Below are 17,181 nucleotides of genomic sequence, written 5' to 3'. Positions count from 1 at the left end.
CAGACGTCCCCTCGCCCTGTACAAAGCGCCACATTCAGAGTCTTTATCTAATTTATGCATCTGTAGAAAATGTACTGGCGCGGAGGCGATGGCATTCATTAACCTTCGCACAGTCAGACGTTTGATTGGAATATGGCATTTCCTCCCTTCAAAGCGTGTTTCATTCCCTCTCCCAATTCAAATACTTCAAATATGTAATTAAATGGTATTTGACTTCAGTCGCCTGGTTTATGTATGGTAATAACTATACCTCAGTGCTGCTTTGTGGATGGAGCGGACACACGAACACAGTCGGGATGATATTCTGGAAGTGTTTGGAAAATAAGGTTATAAATATGGGAAGTTTCGTGCATTCGTCTTGGGAAATAAGATAATTTAAAACGTCAGCTGTGGAACTTTTTCCGGTGGAGGCGGCTTGTCTGGAATTCTCTACAGTACTGCCTTAAAAGTGCAGTATGTGATTTTTATTGTCTTTAAAAACGTGGAAAAACAGAAACAGTTTGTAGTCGTCCAAAGTTATTCCTCACTTACCGTACGGATTCGGAACATACTAATTATTCCCCATTTTGAGTTTATTTAAGCAGTTTTCACAACTTTTTAATATCAGAGGGGAGTTTTGCCATTGCGGTAAAGCTAATAACAACTAGCATGCTAACACAAACCTCCTGATTATTCAATTGTAGATCGCGATTAGACACAGACAACAGGCTGCGATGTTATTTTGACCTCAAGAGCTGCGTGTACAATGTATCCGCACTGGGGAAAGACAAATTTTGCACAAATACACGGGGAAAAAAATCGACTTGCGTAGTTTTTAATCATTTAGTACGAAATATTACATCTTTTGAATGTGAAAAAAAGTCCTCGAAATGTTGCGTAAAAAACAGGAAGCTGAACGTTGTGGCATCGCATGAAGTCAACTTGTTATTTGTCTTCATAAGTTACAGAGGAAGTATCTGTAGTACTCGGGGTTGTGTCCTTTGCTTTCTGGTCTTCTCTCCTCAAAGTGTCTCTAATAATCCCTGACGTCTGCACTTTCTCTCCTCCATTACTCCCTTCATCATCATTCGGCCTAATTATCTGATCCTTGAGTTATGGCCCGGCCCGGACACTGACCTTGGGCTGAAGTACTGGAGAAAGACAGATGGTAGTGAAGTTAGGAGAGGTGTGCGGCTGACAATGACTGGAAAGTGTGTATTGTGTTGACTCTGTGTACACTTGTTATATCTAGGTCAGGATATGTTCCCCCGGGAGAACGTAGGAATGCCCAAATGTGGATGTTTTGGGAAGCGATTGCAGACCAGGTAGAGAGTTGAAAGAAGTTTTATCTCATGCGTACTTATACTCCAAGAAAGGTACTATCTATAGAAGGCTGGTACTGTCCGTACAAGGTCATAAATGGATATACGGTCAACTGTTTACGTGAAGTTAGAATATGTCACTAAAAAGATGCTTGCAGTCGCTGAAAAGATGTATTACAAGACCGAAAAATGAATATCCGTATCATGTAACCGAAGTAGCAGGTTCCAGTGTAGACATCTTAAAATACACTGTCAAAAAAAGAAGGTTAGAAGAAAAAGTTGTTGAACTTTTGTTGAGCGTCACAAGCTGGTGAGGGGGATATCGGTATCGTAAACTCCTCTTCGGGCATTTGTCAGAATGAGCTCAAAACTTGCTGAAAATCAGTGAGACGTCAAAATTATCCACTTTTTTTCCACCTGATTTCTGGTCTGTGTGTGGTGCACCCGCAGACTTTGCCCAAACCTTTGAAATTTGTAAATATGCCCCATTTCTGAAGCAAAGACAAAGAGAAGCCACGAGAGCGCCTCACAGTTGGCAGTGGGAGTCATGTGAAAAGGGAAACTGAGGGCGCAATAGTATATATTTAGTAGTAGAGAAATCTGTTTCAAAGTTCTGAATTAAAGTTGAGATGTAGTTAAATAGCACCAGAATAAGTTACGGTTAGGGTTTAGGTTAGGCTTCGGCAAGTAGTAACTATGTTTATGGTTAGAATCAGTCACCAGGAAATGAGGCTAATACCAAGAAGCATAGAAAGGTTATTACGTACAAAATTAATGTGATGTATGTGTTTTTATCAGGGCCCAATCTAGTCAAATTGTTTTAATTACAAAGTACTTATAAGATAACATTCAATCAAACCATCAATGCTTTTAGATTCATGAAAATCTATACCTTTGTCAAAGTAATTATAACAACAACTTTCTCCAGTCAAATTCAGACAAGACTGAAGTCATCATCTTTGGTCCAGAGAAACATAGAAAAAGTGTCAGCAGTCACCTCCAGTCTCTCTCTCTAAAACCTTCAACTCAGGCTAGAAATCTCGGGGTAATAATGGACTCAGACTTGAACTGTAACAGCCACATCAAATCAATAACATCTGCATCTTTTTACCATCTAAAAACATTGCAAAAATCAAAGGTATACTGTCAAAACCAGACTAAGAGAGACTTATCCATGCATTTGTCTCCAGTAGGTTAGACGACTGTAACGTCCTGCTCACTGGCCTCTCCAAACGAGCCTTAAGACAGAACAGAACATCCAGAACAGTCCTGACTGGAACCAGGAAGTACGAGCACATAAATCGTGTGCCATCTCATACGCTGAGGACTTCAGGGACCGGCCTCCTGCTGATGCCCAGAGTCAGGACTAAACCAGAACTAAACCAGGACTAACCCAGGACTAAACCAGGACTAAACCAGGATTAAACAAGGACTAAACCAGGATTAAACCAGGATTAAACCAGGACTAAACCAGGACTAAACCAGGACTAAACCAGGACTAAACATGGGGAATTAATGTTTCAGTTTTATGCAGCTAAAACCTGAAACAGTCTTCCTGAAGATGTGAGACAGGCCTCTACTTTGACAATGTTTAACTCCAGGCTCAGTTCTGTTTATCTGTGCATATGACTGAAAGGTTTTTATTCTGCACTTTTCTCCTTTAATGTTAATTTTATGATGATTATTTGTGATTATTTATGTTTGGATTTGTGTGATTTTAATGTCTTTTTAATTCTGTAAAACACTTTTAATTACCTTGTGTACAAATTGTGCTGTACAAATAAACTTGCCTTGCGTAATTACCAATTCAAAACTCAAACTAAATGTCATCTTTAAACAGAACAATAAAACCCATAAATATGCTTAACAATCGGTTCTTAAATCCAACCACACAGCCGCCAACCGAGCCCAAAAGTAGCTGACCAGCAAAGCATGATGGGAGAGTTCGTAGCTACCCGCTGCCTCTCCATCTCTGGCCTATCTGTTTTTGATGAACAGCACCACATCAGAGCGGTAAGCAGGATCCCAGAGGACAGGTCTTTTTTTCAGGCATGTGAAATATGTGAGGGCCGCGGAGCAGTGGAGCGAAGCATTGGCTCTGGTAGGTAAGCCTGACAGATGGCACTCCACACCACAAAACAAAGGCTTGAATGGCACAGTGAACAACCAGGTCGGCCCATGCGTTATCCCCCTGTAGATTATCAGAGACTCAAGGTCTGCACCAAATAGGTATTTTTGGTAACATGTAAAACAGCACTTCACGTTTGCATGTTATTTAAGAGTAGTAATAGTTAGCAAAAGAAAAATAAAACCTGTTAAATGGAGAGAACGTTTTGTCCAGTTGACAGACGGATCAGACTTGGACGACTGAGGGATTACACAGAGGAGTAATAGTTGAAACAAAACACAAACAAAACACACTGATGCTACTAATTTACTACTAAAAGTGCGGTTACATGCCTGCTTTCACTATCAACCTAAAAATGCAAGTTGGTTGAGTTCACACTTGCACACGGCACAAAAATTAACTAAATTGTAACTTGTGCCATTGCGTAACATTTGACTTCATCTGAACCCAGCGACCATGTTTCCTTTCAATGTTTCTGATTGGCCGGCTGGCGCTGACCCCGCCTTTTGTTCTGTGAATGTGCACGAGGTTGACAGAACGAGTTGTGAGTTGTGTTTTTCAAATGATTTTTAAATTTTTATTTGGCTGCGCAGAGTTTTTTCTATACCAAATTTAGAATATTTCTGACGTACCTATTTGTTGTTTTTTTTGCTCGCCAGTGCCCCCTACCTGCTCCACCGTTGTACTTACGCTCCCTGGTTTGCATCCTACCGCTCTGCAACTTGTAAGATAAATTCAACCTTGTCCTTTTTTCAAATCGGTTTTGCGTCCATTTTTTGGGTCGCTCCATTGCTGTGCCACAACACCGGCGATTAAATACATTCTAGATAAAACTTTTGAATGCCCTACGGTGGAACATTCTAAGCAAAACAATCGGTATGGAGTAGGCATGGGACAATACGGGCATTTTGTGTGGCGATTATCATGTCAACAATAATTGCGTTTATTGTCCCATCCCTAGTACGGAGACTCAAACTGAAAACTCTTAAGAAATGTCATATTCTTTTCAAAGTTGTGTGTGAATGATATCTTTGACATATTGTATACTTAATCAGTACACTTTGAGCTTAACAACTGCAGCTGAGGACCCATTTGCACGAGTTTACTTGAGCAGAATAATCAAATCATGCCGTATTAGGCCATGCATGCAGCACACAGACACTAGTTGTGCTGAGATGAAGGTAATTGAGCCCCTTAGCGGTACTTTTTAAATGGTGGCTGACATAACTACTGGTTGTCTGCAACATGACATGGATCAGATGAATCATTTTAATGCTAATTACACAGTAGAACAAACCAAGAGAGTTTTCCTTTCATGATGGCCGATGAGGGAGCTGTGATGTCTTTAGACGTGCAGGGGTATTTTTAGAGAAGACGAGTGTTTGAGAGAGGAATCCATGAGTGATGAAGATTACAGTTCTTTGAGTTATGAATTGGTTTAAGTTTGATGAAAAATGTGCACAAGGTTTTAAACTATGTGTTAATCAGTGTGTGTAGAAAGTTAGTTAAGAGTATTCAGGATATTGTAGAAATGGGGAAAATTGACTTGATTTCATTCAAATCCGTGGTTTTCCCTGAATATTGGCCCAACAATTACTTACTTGTATATATCCAGTATAAGATATAAATCTGCAGTAATGAATAGTGTATAGCTTGTGTAGTTAAGGACAGAAGTTAAGGACTGCTGGATTGTTTTTCTTGTATCCATGGAGTCCGTGCATGGCGCTCTGAAGTACAACAGAAACTTCTACTCAAGACCTTCCAGATGAAATACGTTCAGGGTAATGGTCCATCTCATCACCAATCGAAACAACAGAGCAAAGAAGAAGGCTTTATTGTTGTGTCTCCAGAGTTCACCTAGCTCCCTCTGGTGGCTGGCTGAGAAGCTGCAGGAGAAACATTTTTGTCCTGAGTGTTATTACCCTTCTACACAACTGTGAATGAAATCATGCTTATATTTTTATCATTAATGAATTTTATACTGATATTGTGTTACAGGACTAACCAGGTGTGATGGAAAACTACACGTCTGTATAATTAAGTCGTGAAGTAATTAAGTCGTAAAGTAATTGAACTAAGTGGAAAAGTTGAAGGGCTAACAGGTGTGTAACCTAAAAAAGATCAGAAAGGCTGTGTGAATGTAGAGAGGGGACTGGGATGTTGTTCTACTGACAAATAAGGAAATTGTTGAGGAATGTCAAGCTGTTAATAAAAGCGTGGTCTGAGAAGGAGGCGTCGGAGATGTAGAAGAAGACCTCATGGAAACAGTCTGTGTAGTTTCTTCTTCTGTGCTCCTTCCCTCTGATCAGAGTAAGAAAGTCTAATACCTGTTTTTGTTTTACCAATCTGACCAGTCCTCCTGTTGAAACCTTTTGAGTTAACTTTATTATTGTACTTAATGTTCTTAAATGACGTCTCCAGTTTATGGTTAATCCACTATAAAACAGTCTGTGAATATAGTTTGTATTCAAGAAGAAAATGTTTACCCAAGAACCTGCTTGTTCCATAGTATTACACATATCTCCATGAAGACAAGCAGGTGAAGCCAACAGGTTAGTTAGTTTTGTTTAGTTATTAGTTTTAATTAGCAAGTTAATTAGTTTGAATTAGCAAGTTAGATCTGTGGAGAGGTGACCGCATTTCACATAGATGCAAATGACACATATAAAAGTACATATAATGGATAGGTTTAATGCCATGTGGAACATTTGAGCTAAATGAATCACATTCCCATGGTGACAAGCAGGAGGTGGTCCCCCCAACAAAAAATTACAAAATACACCGTTAAATATACTCCAAAGCCTAGTCGTCCACATTATAAGCTTGTATTTTCAGGCATAGACCAGCAATCATTCTTTTTCTACCCCAGAGCTCATAGCAGAGCCCAGAACCTTTACATTTTGAACAGCGCTCCTCAAACTTCTGCATGCTTCTCTATCAAACTCACCACATTTTTACCATATTTATTTCACCTTGCCTCCGCGGCGCTCTCATGAATCACCGGGCGTCTGGGTTTGACATGAAGATGACCAGCTGAGCGCGTGAAAGGGAGAGTTGCATTATTGTGTCAGCAGAAGGAGCCTGGGCAGTAAATGGTGGACTGCATATAGACAGGGTCACTCGCGGTGGTTAGGAGGGGCGTGGAGGCGCTCAGTCAACCCTGAAAAGCACTGATTCGATGTGCTGAGGCTGCAGACTGCGGAAAGCCATCACCGAAGAGACACCAGCAAGAAATGTGTGGCCAAATGGAGGGTTTGAGATTATGGGCCCCGCAAAAAAAAACGAATTAGGATTAGAAGAAACATGTGCAGGTGTGTTCTGTTAAACAATAGATTTTCTATATTTATGGACATTTTATGGGTTGAAAAAAAATACAAGGACTTTAAGTACCACTGCTAATTTCAATAAAGTTCTATAATTGCTGGTTTTCACATGTCGGCACAAATTTTTATAGGTCAATAGTATTTAACTCAAATGGGCGCAGCTCAAATTACTATTGTTAAAGAGCAAATCTGTGTTGTAATACAGTGAGATTTTGGGTCTAGCCAATAATAGAAATGATCTGGTTCAACATTTGTGAATTTACCCTTTAGATCATGACAAAGTACAGTATAACCAATAGGAAAAAAACCAAAAAAACAATGGCTCTTGTGCCCATCTGGGAGTATGGCATTGCAGTTTAGCAAAATTGGATACGTTGCAATTTAATTATTTATTTATTTATTTATTTGATAGGGACAATGCACATTAATGAACATCAGCATAAAACAGATGTAAATATGCCGAATTTTAGCTACAAAGCTAGTTTTCATCCGTAGTCCCTAGGCAGGCAAATACATAAAAAATAAAACATGCAATACAAGCAGCACAAACAAAAGTCTAGGCCCTGGTTTTCGGACCACTTGAAGTTGAATAATCTGGTAACAAACTTTTATACACATACCTGCACTGATTTTTTATTTTTTTATTCATGTATCATATTTTAAGTTTTATATTATTATTATTATTATTATTATTATTATTATTATTATTATTATTATTATTATTATTATTATTATTATTATTATTATTATTATTTTATTTTTTTTTTATTATTATTATTATTATTATTATTTATTTTTTTTTTACTTTATTTCAATTTAATTTATTTCTTTTTTTTATCTACAAACTCCCTTTACGTTACAGAATCACTGCAGTATCAACAACATACAAAATACTGAACAACAGGAATGGCCAATTTGACTTCCACAACCAGTACATTTTCAGTTAATAATCTCAAGTAAGTACAGAGCAATGGGCGGGGATGGGGGAAGGTGAAAACAGACTTTTTCTGAGCACTCAACTGAGCACAAGACAATACAAGATTACTTAAACATGTATGAATCAACTGAAATACTCCGAGTAAGCTAACGATAAGGAAACACCATTATACTATGGCTACAGTCTCATCAAAGTCTATTTCACTCGTGTCCCCCTTTAAACAGAGCCTCGGTGCTGAGTCTGCCTGCTCCCATAGCCGTCACTGTCCATCACATTCATTCGCGTGGCTGTATTTCAGGTAGAGTTTTCCTGCAGAGAAGAGGCCGCGTCCCCCGAGACCCCCCGCTCCTCACCATCGATTATCACTGCGTTACACCGACACAGACAGATAGAGTGTACCTACCTACCGCATCTGTCCCGCTGATAACACCCACTGCCAAAGCGGCGAGGAAGCTAACCCAATCCGCGTCCAATGCATTCCGACATTCCCGGTTGTCAGGAGCAACGAGGACGAGATGAGGAAGTGACCCGAAGGCGCCTTGATGCATATTGCTTTGACCCTCCCACTTGCCCCCGACATTGTTTTCCAATTAACTGCAGCCATTTTGTGCAAAACGACATTGACAGATTGCAAGGTCTTCGTGTAAGGGGTCGCTGTGAAGAAGATAGTGCTTACTGGTGGAGAAAAGTGAATTTTAGGGGCCAAGCCAGAGCCAGTGAAGCAATAGTCCGAAGTGCTGATCTATCTAAGTGCAAGGGAGCAGGAAATAAGGTGGAGGTGTATGGGACAGAGGGAGGAGCGGGTACATTGCATTACATGGTTGTCTCGGGTGGCCTCGATATGATGAAGAGAGTCAATTTAAGGATCATCATAGTTGGTCAATTAGTCTATTAAAGTTTAATAGTGGTGTGCGGCCCCAGTGTCAAATCTCACAACTGATTTATGGCCCTATATGTTAGAGTGGAGTTCATGCTAATTTTTGAGTAGCTCGAGTAATGCATAAAATACACTTCCTATGAATATTTGAGTGATTTTTATACAGTCTGAAAAGGGAATGGTTATTTTAAGTGAGAAAGTCTAGAATAAATGACAAGAGGCAATTGTGGGAGGGCATCTGATATAAAAATAAACAGTCTGGCTCATTTGAAGTGGTCACTCAAACGTAGAACTAGATTTAATTAGAAGATAAAAAATGATAAATGAAGATTAATTAGACGATAATAAGATGAGCTTGTGTAACACTGTTTTTTATATAGAAAATTCATATATCTTTTGCTAGCGTGATGCTAACTAAATGTAATTATTTGTTAATCAAAAACTGGAGAAAAATAAAGTGTAAATTTAGATTTTGTGTTTTGAAAGAAAATTGTAGAATCAAGTTGCAATTCATAAAAAAAAATCATAAAAATATGGCTGGAATTTGCTTTAAAGGCCCATATTACACTATTTTCTAATGTTGTTTCCTTGTCACAAATAGACCTGGAGTTGTGTTTTGTTTCATTCACACATGTTTAACACACAAACCTGCATATTTAAACTGAGTTCTTCACTCAAACAGAAAAAAAAAACAAAAAACACTCTGTTCCACCTTGTGATGTCATGTGGTAATACAGGAAGTGCTCCACTGTGCTGTGTTTTTAAACTCAATACACCTTCACTATGTTCATTTGGATAATTTTAGCCCCGGAGTTGCCCATCTCTGCTGAACAAAAGGTAAAAAGTAGCTGATAACTACCACTTCATGACGTCACAAGGGGGAACAGAGCATTTTGAGCTTTGGTGATGTAGACAGACTAATAATGAAGTGTTACTCAAACATCAAAACGAAACAAAACACATCTCCATGTATGTTTTTTGATGAGGTAACAGCATTATAATGCGGCTTAAAGCTCACAAGAGTCAATTTTGTGTTACCGAACAATAGTTATTAAAATGTGTATCATTATAATTTGTTTTTAGTGCTGAAAAAAGTGAATCATTTCCAATTGTTTATTTTCCATCAGTCAATTACCACAATAGCCCACATGCTATACAGCCCCTAATGGGACTTATAGAGCGGTGATAACGCTCTTTACTGTTGACACCAGTTGACCGTGTGCATCTGGACATTGCATTGTGTTTTGCCTCTGCTTTTGTGATCCTTCTCTTTTATGACCCTCTAAAGCACCCGTAGATCTGCTGTTAAGTAGCTTTCAATGGCCGTTCGCCCGGCCCTAACTTCTCCACGCCGCCGAGCTATTGATTTTACATTAGATAAACATGAATCTTGTAAATTAGGAGGATGCGTTGAGCCGCCATTTTGGGTTGGGCCAGAGACAAAAGGAGACAAAGAGAGAGAAAGTGGTTTAAATATTAGTGACACAACACAAGAAGGCTAATTATTGGGAAGTGTGAGTTGATTTTTTTCTTTGTTTTTTTGCTGACAAGTGCAGGATATTGCAGGGATTATGAAATGGGGGTGAAGAGTGTGGAAAGACATTCAACAACAACAACAACAGTTTATACCACTGACTTTTTTTTTTTTTTTTGCATGTGGAAAATAAACCATGAAGGATTGGCTCAGGAATGCAAAAGTAATTTTCCTGCCGCAATATTTGGAAACATTTAAGGCGCGTATCAGATTTTAACATAAAAACATTTAATATCTGGTAACAAACTTATATACAGACACCTGAAACTATTTTTAATATTTTATATGAATGTATATATTATATTTAATGTATTTTTATTATTATTATTATTATTATTATTATTATTATTAATAATAATAATAATAATAATAATAATAATAATAATAATAATAATAATAATAATAATAATAATAATATTAATATTAATATTAATAATATTTTTATTAATGAATTTATTATTAATTAATTAATTTTTTTCTTAAATTAATTTTTATTTTATTTATTTTTTGTTTTATTATTATTATTATTATTATTATTATTATTATTATTATTATTATTATTATTATTATTATTATTATTATTATTTTATCTACAAACTCTCTTTACATTACAGAATCACTGCAGAATCAACAAAATACAAAACACTGAACAAAAGCAATGGTTAGCATCTTATACCACTGACTTTTTTTTATTTTACATGTGGAAAATAGACCATGAAGGACTGGCTCAGCGATGCAAAAGTTATTTTCCTGCTGCAATAGTTGGAAACATTTAAGGCGCGTATCAGATTTTAACTGTCGTAAAAATATAAAAAGCAGAACTAGCTCATTTTAAACAATTTGCAGAGGTCCAAAGTTATTCCTCACTTATCTTACACATTCCGAACATCCTAATTATTCACCACAAGGAGTTTATAAGCGCTTTTCATAACTTTCAGAGACCAGACCAGAGTTTTGCCATCAACTAGCATGCTAATCGTGCACTCCCTAATTCTCTGACAATGAAAAAATCTGGTACCGGCCTTTTAAACATGAACATTAAACAGCGCTGTGACTTACACTGATCCTATCTTTGATGACACCAATAATGTCTCGAGTCAGTCTGTATTCCCAAACAGCATACCCGCTTCAATGGACTTTGATTCGGCATTTTTCACCACAAAATCGTCCCTAACAAGTGTGATTTATGTTTATAGCCCTTTCAGCAGACAGGTAGTCAGTGGTGCTGGGGGAGCGCTAAACAGCAGTACATAAAAACAATGTAGAGGGGATTGGATCAGCTCAAGTGAATCGCATTAGTCCCGAAGGAAAAAGCCCCCAAGACAGCGAAGAGGAGGCAGAGACCGTATATCTGCGAAATGGGACCCTCGCTTCGCTTATTAATCAATAAACACATCGGGTTGCATCAAAGCGTGGAGCATTCAGGGCTGTTGGTTAAAATCATTGATGAGTTTTATCGAAGGACATTTTTTTCCTGTTTTTTGTAGAAGAAGAAGGGAACAAATGCGGCGTAAGGCTCGGCGCGAGTTAAATGTGGTGTAGGATTGGAAAACAGATCAGCGATTTGTTACAGTGATTCATGGGCATATAGTGAGCATTATTCAAGTCAGCGCTGGAGTGCAAGCTGATTGGTGGTATAGGCACTTGTGCTCAGAGGTGATAAATTTGGCTAAAACAATTGGATGGCGATGTAATAAAGGGTCGTGTAATCAAGTTTTATGAGTATTATATTTACTACAATGTATTTTTCCTATAATAATTACCAAATGAATCAGTGGAACTATTGGCATTTTAACCTTGCGTTCCTTTGTTACAGATTTTGGACATTTTAATTTATATCAATATTTATAAATTTAATGAGTTTAATTAGTTAATTTTGAATCAATGATCTCTTGACTTGTTTGGCTGTAAAACAAATAGAAAGTAAAGATAACAGAATACATGAAAGTACATCAGTAGCTCCTCCAACCCATAGACCACATGTGTCAAACTCAAGGCCCGGGGGCCAAATGCGGCCCTGCCACGTCATTTTATGTGGCCCACCACAAGGTAAATTAAAATGTATGATGGTCTTGAAATGTCAGTTTATCAGGAGATATGCAGTTCCAGTCATAGTTTTTACATCTATGCAAATTTGAGTGGAACCATTTTGCTGATGTGGCCCTCGGTGAAATTGAGTTTGACACTCATGCATAGACTGTTTATATAAATGGACATAGCTAACCCGCTAGGTGCTGCGTTCCATAGGAAGTGAGCATGAACGTGCTTTTGGCTCCCATTCACTTTCTATTCGTTAAAACGTTGCTGTATTTTCGTCTTAAAATATTCGCATTAACCAGCGTTACATGGTCCTGGTATTTTTATTTGTGCTCTTAATCCCACAAGGTCACTCCTGCTAGCATTAGCAACAGCTTTGATTGACAGCATTACTAAGTGCCCTCTCCTTACTACATGAGCAGTGTGTGCGGGAAATTTACCTTCAACAGACTCGCTCCAGATTGACTCTTTAGTTGCTGTTATACTCACAAATATACTCCAAATATGGAACTCGGCTTCAAATTTGCCCTTAGAACTGCTTTAGCCTCGACAAGCTTCATTTGACTGGAGCTGAACGCTACACGTGACGTCACACTCACTTAATCCACTTCTTTATACAGTTTTTGATCCAAACACAAGGTACCATTTACACCACACTCCCTTAGGCGAGTTTGCGTGAAACGTCTTGCTCAAGGACACAACAACAGTATTAACTGAACTGAGTATTTGAACCAATAACCTTTTAGTTACAAGACATTTTATTGCCACAGCTGCCGCCTACAGTACATGTGGATGTTTATTTCATATTTTTACAATCTAACCTTCTTACATACATTTACGCTCTTTTATGCTCTTTTCAAATAAATACATTAAAGCATTTATTCCCATTTTTTATTTTATTTTTTTTTTCTCCATGTAGAAAAGTTGCCTTGACCCAGTACAAATATATTTAAAAGCGTCTTAGGGTCAAAATGATACTGCTCTGTGCTGTCTGTGATTATAAATTACCGCCGGATAATCAGGAATTTCACTGTTAGCACGCTAGTTGTTGTTTTTTACCTTTGCCTTCACACTAAAATTCTACTTTGGTCTAAAAGTTGCAAAACATGCTCTTAAACTTATCACCTGATCGTTAGGATAAAGTGAGGAATAAAGATGACAAACTGAGCCACTGCAAAATGAACTCACTCTGGGTTTTTTTTTTTTCTCGCAATGTTAAGCTTGTAAAAAACCAAGTACAGCGTCTTTAAACTAAATAAATAACTCCGTATTATTTTTCCGCTTACCCCTCCTCCCCTCAGTAAACAAGACACTGCGTGCGCTGACATCCGCAGTCGACCCTATCTGTCCCTGCATCTCTGAGCTGTGGCACGAGGACACAGCCCACAACTAGATCTAAAGTGAAAGCCTTCCTCTTTTATTTAACCCGGGCGCTTCCTATTCGATATGAAGCCTGCCTGTGCCCGCGTGATAACTGTGAGCTAAAGGTTGGCATCAATAGCCAAAGCCCGGGCCTGTCAGCTCAATACAAACTGTCCGGGATATGGTGATAGCGTGCGATTGGACTTGCATATATTTGACACATGGGGTTACTTCTGTCTCTGAGTGATTAGTGCAACCTGCCTGTGTAATAATTCTACAGTAGTTTCTCAGAAGATGGCGGCTTTGATTATATTGGAAGTCATTGGGGACGTTAATTACATGCATTTCCACAGCTAATTTGTACCCTCGCTCCGTTTAGCATTTCAAAAGTGTCAAATCCTCCGTGCGATCTGTGTGCAATGTTCCGGGGGAAAAAAATTGATGTGGATTTTAAGGAAAAGTTAACCTTGAGGTATAACTATTTTCTCAACTCTGTTACAGAAATAAGCGAGTTATTTCCATCTCCTGATCTCAAAACAAGGTCCATTGATTGACACCCAGCCTGTCTTTATTTTACATGAAATAACAGGGCTGGAAGTGTCCAAAATTATTAGCTCACAAAAAAATTCAAAAGCCAAAGACATACATGGACTGGACACTCATCTCCTAAAATTATGCAGTCTCTTATTGCACCAATAACACACATGGTTAATTATCTCTTAAACAGAGAGTTGTCCCATTGTTTTGGAAACTGGCAACAGTCACCCCAACCTTTAAATCTGGTGACAGATCAAACATATCCAATTATCGACCAATCTGTATACCTCCATTCATTTCCAAGGTTGTTGAGAGATGGGTAGCAAATATTATAAATGAACATTCACATAATAGTCCCTCTAATTTGCATGCCATGCTATTTGGTTTCAGAGCAAACCACTCCACTGAATCTGCAAGTAGTTTCTTTGTAGAAAATGTGAAAAGTAAACTGGATTTATATCCCTGTGTTAGTGCAGTGTTCCTTGATCTTAAAAAGGCTTTTGACACTGTTAGCCATGAAATACTTTTAACAAAATTAACAAACTTCAACTTCTCACCAGAGGCAATTCAGTGGATTAAATCATATTTAACTTCAAGAAAATGTGTAAAAAATTGACAGTGTAAAATCATCGGTGTTGGATGTCTCTGTCGGGGTTCCCCAAGGATCAATACTTGGTCCCCTGTTATTCGCACTGTACATAAATGACCTTCCCAAAACATGTAATAACGTGAATTTTCAAATGTACTCAGACAACGCTGTAATTCATACTTATGCAAGGAGCATTAAAGAGGCAGCTTCCATTCTGACCTCAGCTATGGCACAAATAAATGACTGGCTTTTTAAATCATGTTTGCTTCTAAATTCCAAAAAAACAGTCTGTTTGATATTCTCAAAGCAATCAAAAGAGATAAAAAGCTCCGGAGTATTCTTGAGAGGAGAAGAATTGCAATTGGTCACAGAATTGTGAAATGTATCTTGGTGTGAGACTTGATTCCACTTTTTCTTTCAAAAATCATATTAAAAAACTTGCCAATACTGTTAAATATAACCTTAAAAATGTTAAACAAATCAGGCCTTTTTTAACACTTGGTGCTGCTAGAATGTTTCTTCATTCAATGACTTTATCCCATATTGAATATTGCATCACAAGTTGGTCTCTCACCACTGTTACCAGTTTGAAAATAATTGAATCACTTTTTAAAAAATCTCTTAAAGTTTTGACCAAAAACCTAATTTATTTCATGGATGTAATAGTTTAAACAGTTTTTTCTATTTTGAAAATTTTATAAACTTTAAGTATGTATGCTTCATTTACAAAGCGCTACATGGACTAGCCCCACCCCCCATGTCTGTCTTTTACAAACCCAAGACTTCAAGTGGTCAGAAAACCAGGGCCTCATCCAGAGGAGACTGTGAGGTCCCCCACAGAAGAACAGCCTTTGGACAGAACACTCTCTCTGTGAGGGCCACTAACATCTGGAACAGTCGTCCTCTGCATATAAAGGAGAGCTCTACACTGATCAGCTTAAAACACAACTGAAACTATGGCTGAAAACAAACCAGTCATGTGACCACTAGACTTTTGTTTGTGCTGCTTGTGTTGCATGTTGTATTTTTAATGTATTTGCCTGCCTAGAGACTATGGATGAAAACTAGCTTTGTAGCTAAAATTCGGCATATTTACATCTGTTTTATACTGATGTTCATTAATGTGCATTGTCCCTATCAAATAAATAAATAAAATACTTGTGTTTTAAGTTAGAAATTGGATATTGTGAAAACGATTTGGTGAAGTTATTTAATGCAATAATCAACAATGTATTCATGATTTACAGGTCTTATATTACAAAAAAAATATTCTTGTGAGCTTTAAGTCATGTTAAAATGTTCTTACCTCGTCAAAAACATACCTGGAGTTGTGTTTTGTTTCATTCACACATGTTTGAATACTCTGTGCCACCTTGTGATGTCATGAAGTGGTAGTTATCAAGCTAACAGCTTCATTTCACCTTTAGTTCAGTAGAGATTGGCAATTCCATCTCTGAAATCATCCAAATGATTCCAGTGAAGGTGTATGGAGTTTTAAAAAGCAATGGAGCACTTCCTGTGTTAACACATGACATCACAAGGTGGAATAGAGTGTTTTTTGGTTGAGAGAAGAACCTAAATAGGCAGAGTTTGTGCGTTAAACTTGTGTGAATGAAAGAAAAATACAGCTCTGGGTGCGCTTGTGATGAGGAAACAACATAGATCAGAAAATAGTGTAATATGTGCACTTTCATAATAATTCCTTGGATTTACAGCCTTTAATATACAAGCAAGTTCTATTTTTAAATCAGTTGATACTTGGTGGTAGGGTAGTCACTATTAAAGCCATACTGTGTAACCTTTCTGCTATAAATTACAGTTGTCTCCAAGAAAAAGATGTTGTTGCTTTACTTGGAATGTTCCACTTATCGCACTAAAACGATCTATCTTGCATTTAGTCAATTACATGTGTTTTTATTGCTCAAAAATACATTCATAAGCGTGCACTCTCCACAGATCTGACACGTGACTTGGCCTGGTGGCATATCTGCTTGTCACCTTACAATTATATCTGTATAATTGTTTATTTTTGTTGACTTTTATAAGAAGCGCTTTGGTAAGCTGTTGTTTTAAATGCTCTATAGAAATAAACTTGAATGGAATTGAATTTTCGCTTTTCCACTTTCAGGGCACTCCGACACACTGGGGGCAAGGTAGGTTAAGTGTCTTGCCCAAGGACACAACAACAATATTCATCTCTGGGCGGCTCTGTCTCTGTCGAGGGCGGGTTTCGAACACACCAACCTTCGGATCAGAGGACGAACGCTCTACCGGCCGAGCTACTGTCGCCCATCGAACTTAATCGTCTCCATAGAGGTTGTTAACTTTATTATCGTATTGTGGAACATTCCAGATGAAGCAAAAATCTCCATAGCGACCACCCCTAATGATAAACCAGCTACAATGACACGTTAAAAAGAAGAGTCCCCATCCTTTTGCTCCTTTTGCTATTTCAGAACATGCAAACGAAAGCCATTTAAAAGTGTTTAGAAGTTAATCAATCCAGCTCGTATTTGAAATGATCTTTATTCTGTCTTGTTTGTGTATACCCTCGAG

At 37.9% G+C, this 17,181-nt stretch overlaps 1 protein-coding gene across 1 annotated transcript in view; it reads right to left on the bottom strand.

The window, feature by feature from the left end:
* Positions 1–13,679, bottom strand: part of idi1 (isopentenyl-diphosphate delta isomerase 1) — a 491,925-nt gene extending 478,246 nt beyond the window's left edge. Inside the window, exon 1 of the mRNA XM_055230201.1 lies at positions 13,666–13,679. The gene's annotated coding sequence lies outside the window, so the exon portion shown is untranslated. The remainder of the gene's footprint in view (positions 1–13,665) is intronic.
* Between the last annotated feature and the right edge of the window lie 3,502 nt (positions 13,680–17,181).

This window comes from Periophthalmus magnuspinnatus, chromosome 20, assembly GCF_009829125.3.
Source record: "Periophthalmus magnuspinnatus isolate fPerMag1 chromosome 20, fPerMag1.2.pri, whole genome shotgun sequence".
In the NCBI taxonomy this organism is placed as follows: domain Eukaryota; kingdom Metazoa; phylum Chordata; class Actinopteri; order Gobiiformes; family Gobiidae; genus Periophthalmus; species Periophthalmus magnuspinnatus.
This window is presented reverse-complemented; position numbering and strand designations above follow the sequence as displayed.